The 13924-nt window shown below is 42.1% G+C and overlaps 1 protein-coding gene across 3 annotated transcripts in view; it reads left to right on the forward strand.

Annotated features, from left to right (window-relative positions):
* The first annotated feature begins 6981 nt into the window (after positions 1-6981).
* The window catches only part of FHIT (fragile histidine triad diadenosine triphosphatase), a 1252819-nt gene continuing 1245876 nt past the window's right edge, over positions 6982-13924 (forward strand). For 2 of the 3 annotated variants that reach the window (XM_081159589.1, XM_081159593.1), the window contains exon 1: positions 6982-7136. The gene's annotated coding sequence lies outside the window, so the exon portion shown is untranslated. The remainder of the gene's footprint in view (positions 7137-13924) is intronic. The other variant, XM_081159590.1, reaches the window with a different exon arrangement.

The following is a 13924-nucleotide window of genomic DNA, read 5'->3' on the forward strand; positions in this document are numbered from 1 at the left end:
ACTTTGAAATTATTTTGTTTATTTTGTGGACATATACATCAGGAGCTTTCTAAAGGTCAAAAGTAGAGTTTGTTCTTGGATTCTAAAGCAATCTGATTTCCATTTACTGTATGCTTTGGTGACCCTAAATACAGAAACAGGCCCAGTTATGTTATATTTCCAGTTCGTGTTTGGTTTAATTTTCTCATGAAGAAAACCCCTGCTAGATTAAGGTGGTGCTGAAACGTCATTTTCCCTAAATTACTTTTATTTTCAACTAGGTTCATAAGAGAACGTTACTCATGAATGATACCTGAACTCTGAATGTCGGTTTCATGCCTTTTCTGTTTTCAAAGATGTAGAAGCATTTTAGTTGGTTTCTTATCTGGAAATTGGAGTAAAGGTCAGAAAGTTAGGACTCTTAGGATTTATTAACATTTACATGGTAGGGGGCCAGAAGCTTTATTAATTAATGTGTGTAAAGTCACTGTGTGCTTCATAGAGAAGAGGCTCCAATAAATTACAGTTTTATTTACTATTCAAAAACTCAAGGACCTAGTTATATATACAAAGTACTTTTTCATAATTATTTTAAATAATTTTTCCCTTACAATATGTACTTTACCAAGATAAAAAGAAAATCTTTCAGAGTATTCATTAACATTCCGGTGGAATCATAAACCTCAAAACAATTCATGTGTGAGTCAGTGAGGCATGGCTAATTACAGTTTTCAGCCACGCAGCCAATAACATTCACCATGAAACACGGCGTCTGTTAAATACATCTCTCCGAATTTTGTTGGGGGAGAGTGGTAGGAAATAGGGAGGCTGCAAATTGCAATTTTAAAATGTCTAAATATTTTAGGGGCTTGCGCATTATACATCTCTTTCAGGCAAGTATTTATCTCAAGCCTGACATCCCTGTTATCAAAACAGACAAAACCCCCACAGATTTGCTTTAAAAACAAAACAAAAGCAAACCAAACAGAAACAACCACAGGTCCTGAGAGTGGACTGAATTCTATACGGAAACAGAAGAAACTTCTTGGAACATTAGAAAATATGACTTTAAACCATTAGTTTAAAAAATACATTTTATATTGAATTTCAGAAATGAATTTTCCTATGCCTTTCACGGTCATCTTGACTGTGACCTATGACTCTCCGAAGTCCACAAATATATTTAAAAGGTGAAAATCTGAAAAGCAAACCCAGGACCCAGTAAAAGCTGAATGTCATGACTAAAACACTTAAATTTGGGGGCAATTTTGTAACGCATATTCAAAATCTTTCCTCTTACTTTATTTTTGGTTTAAATTATTTTCCCTTAATACCATCCATACTGTTGAATACTTAAAGACTACATGAATAAAAAATTAGCATCCATATTTTATTTTTAAAATTTAGTGTTATTTTAATGATATAACTAATACATGGTAAAAAAAAAAAAATGCAGAGGTTCAGAACAGCATGAAGTAGAATAAAAGATATTCCTGCCCCGCATCCCATCTCATTCCTCCAATTTTTGCTCACAGTCACTTTGGATGCTCCCAGAAGTTTTCTGCACAAGTGCAAATCAGGTTCACAGTCTCTTATCTGCAATTCTGAAACCCAAAAAGTTCTAAAAACTAAAAGACTGACCTGATATGGGGCCATTTTTCATGCTTGTTTATCCCATGTATATTTTGTTGCAGAAATATTAAAGTTTGGTTGCAGAGTGCTCTCCCAAGACTGCTCGAGGAGTGTTATACACTAGATGGTATAGGCATATATTATCTTTCTGAAAAGCAAAACGAAAAAAGTTATTAATTTCCCAAACACACCCATCCGAAACGTCTTGGATGAGTGATATGGACTTCAATAATTATGTGTGCAACACAGTCCTTTTATGTTTACACAGATAGGCCATACTATATATACTGCCTGGCAAGTACATTTATGAAACATTTTCCCTTGAGACCTTACATGACCTGGCTTCTTTGCTGCCTTTGACCTCATTTCCGATGACTTTTCCTCTCGCTCTCCTCCAGCCACATGGGCCTCCTTGCTGTTCCTCCACCATGCCAAGCTTGCTCCTATCTTTAAGCCTTTGTACTTACTGTTCCCACTGTCTAGAAAATTCTTCCACAGATTTCCTCATGGGTGGTCCCCTCACTTCATTGAGATCTTTGTTCTAATGACATCTCTTCAAAGAGGCCCTTCTGACCACCCTATCCAAAGGAAAGCCACCCATCACTTTTTAGACCCTCACTCTGCTTTTTTCTTTTTTCATAGCATTCCTTAACACCTATGATTATTACAAACTTGTTTATTAGGTCTGTTTTCTCTACTAGTAAGTTCCATGAGGGTAGGAATTTTTTGTGACTTATTTATTGCTGTAGCCCTAGTACCTAAAATAATGCCTGACACACAGTGGGTGTTTGATAGATATTTGTTGAATGCATTTTTCCTTTGCCTTGAAGTTAAGCAATTCAGTTAATAGTTACAAGGCTCTCAATTGCTCTTAACTGCAAACTAAGAAGCATGGCTACAAAACCGTTGTGAGCTGGCCTCTGAGACACTTCCAGCCTCTTTCACCACCATCCTACTGCGCTCTAGGTGCGAGACTGATGAATCTACCTTGTCTGAGCTCTGGCATTGCCCTGTGCTGTTACCTCTGCCTAGAACTCCCTTTCTCCTCCACTGTAGGCAGTAAAATTGCCTCATTCTGGCATTGCCTTCTGTGGCATCACATTGATTTGTTCACCTTTTTACTTATGGTTTCCATGGTTGTACAATACCAGGGACTGTCTAATTCATCAGTGAGTCCCAGCCCCTAGCACAGTAACCCTCAATACAGGAAAAACTGAGCTGAATTGAAGTTGCACTCCATTCTGCACTAAGTCCTCTACTAAAGAAATATATTTTTTAATTTTTAGGAAATGCTTCTAATGGGTTTTTCCTCTAGAATAATGAAGTGCCTTTGGAGCTGCAGTGAAACCTGGGCCTTGTGTTTAGAGGCATAATTTCTTGAAAGAGAGTGATGAAAAATCATAGCTTATCTCCGAGCTACCCTGGTGAGATCACAGCTTGGACACTGAGCTCAGTTTTACTCACCTTATGTTCTAGATAACTGGAAGGTGATTGCAAAAGATGGCAGTGAGGACTAAGTGTGATTATTTATGAGACATAGTTAAAAGAAGACAGCATGCATATGTTCACTAACTATAGGGAATAGACCGATCTCTAAATATCTGATGAACAAATCCACCCAAGGGCTACATTTAACACAGAACAACAAAGGGAGAAGTAAGATGAGAGAATAAAAAAGATGGGAAACGTTTAGAAAATTTTTAGTATATCAGCCAAAAAGCTAAATGATTATGGGCCGAGAAATTTGTGAAGGAGGCTGGAGCATTTGGGTACAGCTGAATTTCCCAACCTTTTTATACCTTGAATTGCAAAAAAAAAAAACAAACCCCCCAAAACCACCAAAAAACCCCCATCAAAAACAAACAATGCCTCATTTTTCTTTTTTCTAATGTAATATTTTCATATTAGATGTAACTTTTTCAGTTAAGTTCCCCCAAGATTCTTGTCTGAAAGTCTGGATTATGACATATAACCTGTAGCAGAGATAAATTACACAGAGGGTTGGACTCTTTGATCTCTAAGGCCATTCTAGTTTTGAAATTCTGTTTCCATGTTAAGTAGGTCCTGTGTGCTTGAAGAGGATGCTGTTGAGAGTGTGTGACTGTGATTAAAACAGAGGAGTGTGTGACTGTCAGGCTTTCCACACATCAGGATGGTCCTAAGCTTTGTGACAATAATGGGAGGTTATTGCCACATTACTTTTGTCTCTTTAACTTTATGGCTTAGCGGAATGTAATTAATGGGTGGTACAAATGTCAGGCCCTCCTAACTTTGCCTTTTTGTGGCCATAACATAGTCATTCATTGACCACATATTTATTAACTGCTATCATATAAGACAAAAGCAAAGTTCTTGCCTTCATGGAACTTACATTTTATTTGGAGAAGACAGGTGATAAACAGAAAGGCAAATAACTGGTGATTGTAATTTCAAGTAAAGCTATTTGCTATGAAGCGCTATAATGGCACAATCTGCAGAGGTCTTTCACAAAACCATCTTCTAGGTCTTAAGAACACAGTCTTGCACTTCATGCTCATTTCTGAAAAATCCCAAGCCCTTTACTTGTGTTTCTTCAGTATCATGAAATGAACAACATATTGTTTCTAGCAGTATTTCTTTAAATTCCCTTTTCCCCTTTTCTTGATCTCCTTGCTCCTTCCTCCCTCTAACAAATCTGTCTCATTGAAGTCTCAATTTAAGTCCCCAGAGCAACCATATTTCCCAGTGTAAGGAGGCTTTTGTTGTAGTTTTGTGTTTTCGTGAGCATTTAGAAAATATTGTCTATCTTAATTGTTCACATAATGAGTCATATAAGGTGGTAGGCTGCTTACTTTTTTGGTGTTTATCTATCAAATTTTTGACTTAGTCTGCTAGTCTCAGTGACATGAGCCTGTGGTGAAGCACAGCCACCTGTAGCAGGTACTATTGGTGTCCCGCAGGTACCGTCCATTCCCTTACCATTTCAGTGCACACTAGCTTGACTTCCATTGGCAGCTCCTTGTCTCTGGCCACTGAGGCAACTCTGCTGTCTCATGTAGCACGCCTGTGGAGCGAGGGACTTCACAGGCTCTGAAATGAGCCCCCAATATGGACTGACGGGAGTTGGTGTTTAAACCACCGAGTTCTTTTGTCCCTTTGGTGGGACAGGTCAGTCCAAGGCATGTGTTCCACACTGTTTCCTAATGTTGTCCAGGAAGATTAAGCTCCATTCACCCCTTGTAGTGACATGTTTGATAGTGCGCCATTTTTGTCTGTCTTTCCTTCCCTATTTCACTTTCCTATTCTCCTACTGGTATTTCCTGCAATTACCTGCCAAATAAACTACTTGCTCTGGAATACCTGTCTTAGGATTTACTTCTGGGAGAACTCAAACTAAGATACATTTCTAGGGGATTATTAATTGAGTTCCAGATCATATCTCCCCACTGATTGTCTTGGCACTTGGATGTCCTGGGTCGCAGGCAAGTGCATGTCTTAATGCTCATTATGAATGTATGTATTGCTGAAGATCATAGCTGACTTTCAGCTGAAATAATAACTATATGCTCAAAGTAGGGTGCCCAACAGTCGCTTAATAATCATTACACACTACTGTTTAGATTTTGAGTATGTTCATGACATTTGCCTTTTGTTGCTAAGTAGCAGATATAATGATTATAAGCTGATACTTTCTCAGGAGGAGAGTCTAGTTGCTGGGCTTTCCAGTTTCATCTGGTTCAGTGATTTCTTCTTCGTTTAGTCTCGCTGCTGACACGTGCTGAAATCTCTCATGCCAATCAGCTTGAGAAAAGCTGGGACTGCTGAGCTGAATCTGTAAAGGCTAGAAAGAACTGTTGTATTATAGGAAACAACCCCAAATTGACAAAGATTAGAGTAGGAAGCCTGAACAGGAATTTTAATCCCTATGCACAAAATTAGTCTGTACACACATTGATCCTGCTGTTTTATCTGTAATTGTTTTCAATTTTACGTAGTTACTCACAATTCTGTAATATTTTATGTGGCCTGGGTGTCTGTGTGGTGACCTGTAAAATGACCATAATCCACTGTGACATTCTCTGAGGGTTACGCTTCCTAGGGCATCAGCATTTCACACCAGGACATTTTGTAGGACACCTTGCTATTCTCTGTGGGGTTCAAACATCAGAAAGGATGAGAGATCTAAGAAAGGTGCAATTGCTGGCATGTAATGAAGCAAACCGAAGAAAAAAGTAAGGAAAAAGCGAAAAAAGGAAGTGGTGCCAGGGAAAGCAGGGACATATCTTAGTGTTTGTCCGAGTGTACTTGCTCTTTGTTTCTTCCTTTTAAAGTAAAAGATGACAGGCAAGTATCTCTTCTTCCTTGGTCCTAGGATTGGGAGGGAAGGAGGCAATAGTGAAGAAGACAGGTCACTATTTAAGAAGCAACATGGTGTAGTAACAAGTGTCTGAAGGCCAGGATTCTATTCCCTACTTATAAGCTGTATGAGTTTGTGAAAATTATTTAGCTGCTCTGCAATTTCAGTTGCACTTACTGCAAAATTAAGTTTACCTTTCATACTCCACTAGATGGGAAGCGTCTTGAGGTGAGGAATTGGGTCTGATTCAGTGATTTCTCCAGCACCCACATGGCATCCAGCACAGAATATACTGAGAATGATTTTGAATTTAAAAAAAGAGCAAGCACATGGGCCCCATGGTGGCCAGAGAATAATTCATTCAATTATTCAAGATATAATGAATGCCTACTATATATGCTAACATAATATATAATTGTACATGCACATATATTATACTGTATGTAATATCTACGCTTCTAGGTGCCAGAAATATTGCAGTGACCAGAACAAACCCCGCCATCTGCACAGATCTTTCATTCTAATGGGCAAGAGGATAAAGAAAGATAAATAAATCATAGACAGTGCTTGGCAATGACAAGTGCTGAGGAGAAAAGTTGCGTAAAAAGGGGAGAAAGGAAGGGCAGGGAACCTGCGGGGCAGTTTTCCGTAGGAAGCAAGGTAAGGCCGAGGGTAGGAAACCGAAACAAGTCAGGGCCTGTGAGCCCCTGCTCTGACAGAAACACAGACAAAGGTCTGGTGGGGGAGGAAAGAAGGAGGCAAAACTGTAGCATAGCCTAAAGAATTCTGTTACTTTTTCAATTTGGAAAAAAAACAAAGACTGTACGATTTACGACAAAAATTCCTCTCCCGGCGGACTCTCACCTCAGCGTCTCTGCAGAGACCCAGTGGTCCCGCCCCTGAACAGGGTTACTGTCACTATGGCTTTCGATTGGCCCGGTGTATGAGCCTGCTCTGCGCCTATTGGCCCCTGCGCCTGTCCCCAGACGAGCGGCCATCTTGGGTCCCGCCCCCGCCGCGGGGCCCTCTGGGAATTGTAGTCACCGCTCTGCTCCGTCCCGTCGTGGGAGTTTTGCCCAGTGTTCCCGGCCCCTAAGGCAGCCACCCCGTGGGCGCACGCTCGGGCGCCGCTCCTGCCCCGCGCTCCCTCCCTCTGCCTTTCACTTTCCAGCTGCCAAGATCTTGGAAGGTAGGGGCGGGGGCCAAGCGCAAGTCGAACAGTGTCTCGGGGACGCGGGTCCCTGCTCCACGCGCGTCCTGTCAGCACCCTGGCGGCCCAGTGGCGGCGCGGACTGGGCGGGCGCAGCTCGTTGGGAGGTGGGGGGGGGGGTCTGTCAGGAAGACCCTCACCCACCCCCCTCTGACCGTTCCGGGCCAGTTGCTACGCACTGGCGCAAACTCTACCCCGCCCTCCTCCGCTGCATTTAGTAAGTGGGTAAACTGAGGCACGGGCCACGCCAGTGGTTCCCGGGGCGCCTCAGCTCGCAGCCCTGGTGGTGTAGTTGGCACCGGCCGCTTTGGGTGGTTTGTCAGTGTCATAGGCAAGTAGCAGGAGTCTCTGCCCCAACAGGTCCGTGTTAAACACTCCGCTCTGGGCGCCCCGCAGCGAGGGGGAGGGCGGGTTTGAACACGTGCCCGGGGCTGGAGCCCGCAGGGCACGGGGGAGGCAGTATCCCCGGAGAGAGTTTCACATTACTTAATATTCAAAAATCACAAAAAAGCATCGAATTCGCTATGGTGGAAGTACTCTGTGGCACCTCCGTACACCTATTTTACAGCTTAATGCTTTTATGTGAAAACACGCAAGGGTTTTTAAACGTAGATCCATCGGGAGCGCCGGAGGGGAAGGAGGCCGGTTGGTCGAGCTGGAGCTGCAGCTACAGCTTCCTCTCCGGGATCAAGCTCTGCCTCTGCTGTGTGACCTTGGGCCAGCCACTCACAGCGCTCACCTGGGGAAAAAGAGCTTCAAGCTCCCCGCTCCAGGGGCCCAGGGGTGCTACCTGGAGCCCCAATCTAAAGGAGGTCTTGCTTGTGAAAGGTTGCCACCTGCGACCTTACTGCTTTGTTGTCGTGGGTCTCTCGGAAACGTGCGGGGCGCAGGGGCGGTTTCAGAAAGGCTGGGACCCAGGCTGGGTCCGAGGGCGGCGCCGCCTCGCACGCGTGAAGCCGGGGGGTGCGGGACTCTCCCTCTTAGCTCCGCCTCAGGGCCCGCAGCCCGGCGGGGGGGGGGGGGGCTTCCGGGCGTCTGAGCCCCGCCTCTGGCTTCCCGGGGCGCTGGTACCGCACCTCCCCCCCCCAGTGCCGGGCGGCGAGGTGTCTCCTGGGCGGTGAGGCTTCACCTCCGCGGTTCTGCGCAGCGGCCCCTTGACTCGCGGAGGCAGCTGCGCTGTCGGCCTGTGTTCCTGCGCCCAGCCCTTGCGCCCGCCTGCCCTGAGCTGAACTAGAGAGAGATGTCTAGGAAACATGTCTTGTGTTGTGGCCATTGGTTGTATATACTGTTCCAAGTGCTAGATACAGGATTATTGTGTATGCTTTTTCAAGTATTAGGGGTTGTGCATGCTTTCAAACGCAGCTAACAGTCGACAGTGTAAAGACAGAGTGTGTTCATATTCTCTCTTAATAACACTGTACTTCCCATTTGCAGATGAGGAAGAAAACTTGAGAAGATGATTTACCCAGGGTCACACACCTAGTAATAAAATGTGACATATTGAACAAATAAATATAAATAAAATATACATTACTTTAGTTATTACAGTTTAATTTAATCCTCTCAAAAGCTATGTATGAGAGAGAACCATTTTCATATGCATTTTACATGTTAAAAAACTAGGAAAGTTAGCATGTTCAAGTTAACTCAGCTACTGAACAGAAGTACTGGGATTGTAACCCAGTCTCCTTGCCCTCTCTGCATAGAAAAAGACCTTACCTTATAGAGTGAGGGGGAACCCAACCTTTCAGAGTACAGGATTTGGAATCTTTCCATTATACCATGTTGCCTCTGTAGTTAGACACAAACGTTCGAGCAGCAAAAACCTTTGAGATCATTTAAATCCTGGCATATAGTAAAGGTTCCACAAATGTTAGTTATATATAGCTTTATAATACCTTTACGTTAGAGATGAGAAAACTGGCCCAGGTGGTAAAGCAGTTTGCCCAAGGTCACATAGTTGGTTTGTGTCAGAGATGAAACTAGACCCAAATGTCTTATTGGCGAGTCCAGGGTTATTTTCATTTTACCGGCAGTCATCTAGCAGGAACATCAGATATGAAGCTGTTTAAATAATGGCTTCTCCCCTAATTTGTTCTCTTTAGGCCACAGACCAGGAGCGATTGTTGTAAAGTCTCTTTATTATTATTATTAAGGTTGTAATAGTTCATTAATTCAACAAATTTGTTTGAGCATGTTTATACACTTATTTCTCTTTAGGTGCAGAGGCCTCCTGTATGAAAAGTTGCTAATGGGTTAGGGCTGGAAGGACCTTATAAATCATCAAATCTAACTCTTTCATTTTATAAATGGGAGGAGTAAGGTACAAAGTGGTCCATGGTCTTCATCTTATGCCCTTGTGCCGAAAGCTTCCTGTTTCTGCATGGAGGCAGGATTCTGGAGGCCTCATAGTACTGTATGTGACCTTTTAGGCTCATGATTTCTTTCACTTGCTGTACTCTTCCTTGCCTTATTCCTGTACATGCTTGATGGAGTGCTTTAGGAAGTGTTCTGTGTCCCTATCTAGTTGTATGTACGTGCAGTTTCAAAATGCTCCATTTCTATTTTGGAAATCAGCCTTGTTTTGACTCCCAGTACTCTTTTCTCTTTTGTTCTTTCAGACGCTTGAGAATAAAATATGACACTGTGTTTGCATTCACATACTTTAAAATTTAACACTCTAATATAGGGTATCAGAAATGACCACGTGAGTTGTTTAAATTGTACAAAATTTTTTTTTCAGAAGATACGTTGGCCCTTTCAGTTACATATTCACAGAAAATAAAGCAGGCAACTCTCACCTCTTGTATGTGAAAGATGATTTCTACATAATTATATAATAAGATAACAGCTTTGTAAATTAGTGGCTAAACATTCCTGGCACAGTCACTATGGGAGACATTCTTCCCATCACCCCTACTCATCCCCTCTCTGCCCCCTCCAGCACGCCCAACTGACAGTCTGATCATTCAGCTTCCAGCACAGTACATGAAAAAATATTTGCGGAATTGCATTCATAAGCACTCCTGAGCTCTGTTCCCACATCTTTTCCTTGAATCTCAGTTTTCTCTTTTAATGTAGAAATGCAGCTTTGAAATACAGGGTGGGGCAAAAGCAGGTTTACAGTTGTTCGTATGGAAGATAATACAATAATTAATAAATAATATAAGAATAAACTCTGTGTTTCACATATAACTGTAAACCTACTTTTGCCCCACCCTGTATAAGATATAGCAGGTTACTTTCCTTTTGATGTCTACATTGCATAGAAAAATCTCAGCCTTTGAGATCATTCTCTCAGGGGCTGTTTCTTTGGGAATGTCAATATCTATAACTTCTCAGATGAGCAAGAGATCCAAATAGCACAGCATAGCAGAGAGGCAATAGAGAGGGGTAGTCTGGAGGCCTATGATTTAAACCCCGGCCCTGCCTTTTAGGCAGGTTACTTAGACCTTGGTTTCTTCCAAAGGATAATAAGCATTTCTACCTCATAAAGTGATGATAAAGATTAAATAAGATACTGTGCTTAAAGCTTTCAGCATGTTGTCAGGCTCTCAGTAGCTTGTATTCAATACATGAATACCAGCTCTTACTTTTATTAAATGTAAACTTGATATTTGAAAATATATCAGATTTACTCAAGATTTAAACTTGAGTCAGATATCTATTTTATAAAAGGATTTGCCATTTGTTTTCCTAGAATAGTAAGCTTGGCCATCACATTTAAAATATGAAGTTACCCACAACTCTTGATAACCCATCTTGTCAGCACAGTGACACTCTCTTGTGTGGGCAGAGAGATAGTGAAACTTTTGGCTCTGCACTGCCTGCTGAGAGGTCCCTGATCTATGGTTCCATCTATATATTAAATCTCAATTGAAAAGCAGCCTGCTTCTGTCAGTGGGGCCTTCTGTTCACTTGTAGAAAGGCCTGGGCCTATCCCAGGAGCCTCAGGGTTAAAGTGGAGCAGTTGTCATCCAGATGGTGAGTAATCCCAGGGCAGTGGCCATGTGGACATGGCAGTGCTCCTTTCTAAAGCTGACAACTTCAACAGCCATGAGGTTACTGATAAGAAGGTGAGTTAGAGAAAGGGGGGATGCAGGAGACGGGGAAGGAGAAAGGGGAATGAAAGTCATAGCAAGAGCAAATTGCAGATGGACAAAGGAAAGACCTGAGGTCCTCAGTATCCTAAACATGCATTTATTCAGCTCATTTTGTCTTACTTCTAGTTCTGTGCCAGGCACTGTGCCATTGTACGTGGGAGATACAGCAGTGAATGTGGCTGACTTGGAGGGGGTCATGGTGGTGAGTGGTAGTACATTCTAGTCTGGGAAGAGCTTAAAGGAAAGAAGGAAGAAGAGAAAGGAATGGTGGAAGGAAGGAAGGAAGGAAGGGAGGGAGGGAGGGAGGAAGGAAGGGAGGAAGGAAGGAAGGAAGGAAGGAAGGAAGGAAGGAAGGAAGGGAGGGAGGGAGGGAGGGAGGGAGGGAAGGAAGGAGGGAAGGAGGGAGGGAAGGAGGGAGGGAAGGAGGGAAGGAAGGAAGGGTGTGTTGGAATTTGATGAGCAGAAAGAAGGTCTCTGGGCCTGGGGATAAAAACCGATGGACAGGGGAGGTGGGGGAGATGAGGCTGCAGAGTCTAGTTACCTATATTGTAAAAGAATTTTAGACTTAGTTCCAAGGGTATTTGGGAAACCATTTAACAATCTTAAGTGGAGAAATGAAGTGATTGGATTTGTCTTTTAAAAAGTGTGGATGCGGTATGGATGATGAATTTGTGAGAGGTAATAGTTGATGTGGGAAAACCAGGTAGGCCTGTGCTTCTTTAACTTTAGTGTACATAGGAATCTCCTGCTTATCTTAAAATGTGGGTTCTGATTCAGTAGATCTGGAATGGGCCAGATTTCAGTATTTCTAACAGGCTGATGCTACTGGCCCAAGGACTCAACTTTGAGTTATGGAAACTCTTGAGTATTCTAGGTGAGAGATAATGTGGTTAAGAGAATGGACTCTAGAGAGCAAAAGACCTGGGTTCTAACCTTGATTCTACCACTTCTTGCTGTGTGACTCTGGGAAAAAGTGTCCCAATCTCTTTGAGCCTCAATTTCTTTATGTGTGAAATGGGGGCAGTAATTCCTGTTGTAGAGTGATGGTTCAAGTTTTCCATGGAAAATGCTTTACACAGTAATTGGCACTCAGTCATGGTAGCTTTGATTTTACTCTTGTCATTAATAAAAATTGCAACTTTATGCACCCTGCTGTTTCCTTGTTTATCATAATTTGAACACTAGGTGAAATCAAATACCTTTAATTCTACTGTTTTTGTTTCTGTCTCACATTTAAAGTCTGGGACGTTTTGTAAAAACTTGATTATTATGGTCAAATAGATATATTTCTCCCATGCAATTGAGTTTAACTAAATTTAAGGGGAAGAATCTGGGATCCGTAAAGTACTATGTCATATCTGATTAAGATGGGAATTTGAAGCACCTTGCCTCCTAATGTAAATGTATTTAGCCCAATTATAGTGCCTCCACTTTTACATAACTTTGACCTGTTTGGACTGCTTTCCAACCAGTGATTCTCAGCCTTCTTGCAAGTTAGAACCACCTCAGGCTGGTCCCATCCAGATAAATTAAAATCAGAGTGTGGGAGGCAGGCATTAGTATTTTCTTTTTTAAGTTTCTCAGGTGATTCTCAAGTGCATATAGGAAAGAGAATCACCGATTCTAAAAACAGAACATGAAATGAATTAGGTCCACTCTAACAGGTGAAAGCCCCAGATGGTGAACGAAATATCTAGAAAGTAGCATTTTGAAGGCTTTGGGAGTGAAAGAGATGATAAGCCTCATCACGAAGCTGTCATGGAATTTGAACTAAGGACAGGCTGTGCCCTGGGTTGGGTCTTTGAGGTTAATTGCCAAGGACCCCGCCCCCCTGCCCTTTGTGTCTCTAGCTGTACTTACCTGAGTCCGGATTTTCCTTAATGTTGAGGGTGGCACTCCTTCTCCTCCTGGTATTCAGTTTGTTCCATCTGTCGTGGCTGAAATAAAGTATTAACCCATTAAAACCATGTTCCGAAGAAACGGAATTAATCGCATGCTTTCATGAGCTGTGTGTGCCCATGTTATTGAAAAGGTTTAAACTGTTGTTCATAGAAAATGCAGCCCATTTTTACTTGTCACATTCTTACATTCTAATTCATTGCAGCTTGAGATGAACCACTTTCAGAGAGGGCACCTATTATAAAGATTTGTTTCCTTTAAATTTTTTTTTATAGTTATCCACACTCTCCATTTCAGGATAGAATAATTAAGTGAATTTGATTAAATACTTTTAATTTGCTGGATTATCCATAATATATGGGAATCTTTCAGAAGTTTTTTTTTTTACCTTACAGAAAATGTGTATTCTTATGTTTGTTTGCACCTGAATATTTATATTTAAAACTATATATTCAGGGTCCAGAGGCATTCTTGGCTTGAATTTTCTATTTCCCTGCACCATAATTTCACTTTTCAGCACTTCCCAAGCTTCTCTACTCACTCAGAGGTCATTTCACAATGTATAGACATGCCTTGTTTTATTGCGCTTCACAGGTGGTGTGTTTTTTACAGACTGAAGTCAAGACCATCCACCAGCAAAAAGATTATGACTCACTGTGTCGCAATGGTTGCTTTATTACCGTGGTCTGGAACCAAACCTGCAATATCTCCGATGTATGCCTATAGTATTATTTTCCTGCTGTGTTGGCTCAATAGAGAGAAAAA

The sequence above is a fragment of the Miniopterus schreibersii genome (assembly GCF_964146895.1).
Source record: "Miniopterus schreibersii genome assembly, chromosome: 15".
NCBI classification, from domain to species: Eukaryota; Metazoa; Chordata; class Mammalia; order Chiroptera; family Miniopteridae; genus Miniopterus; species Miniopterus schreibersii.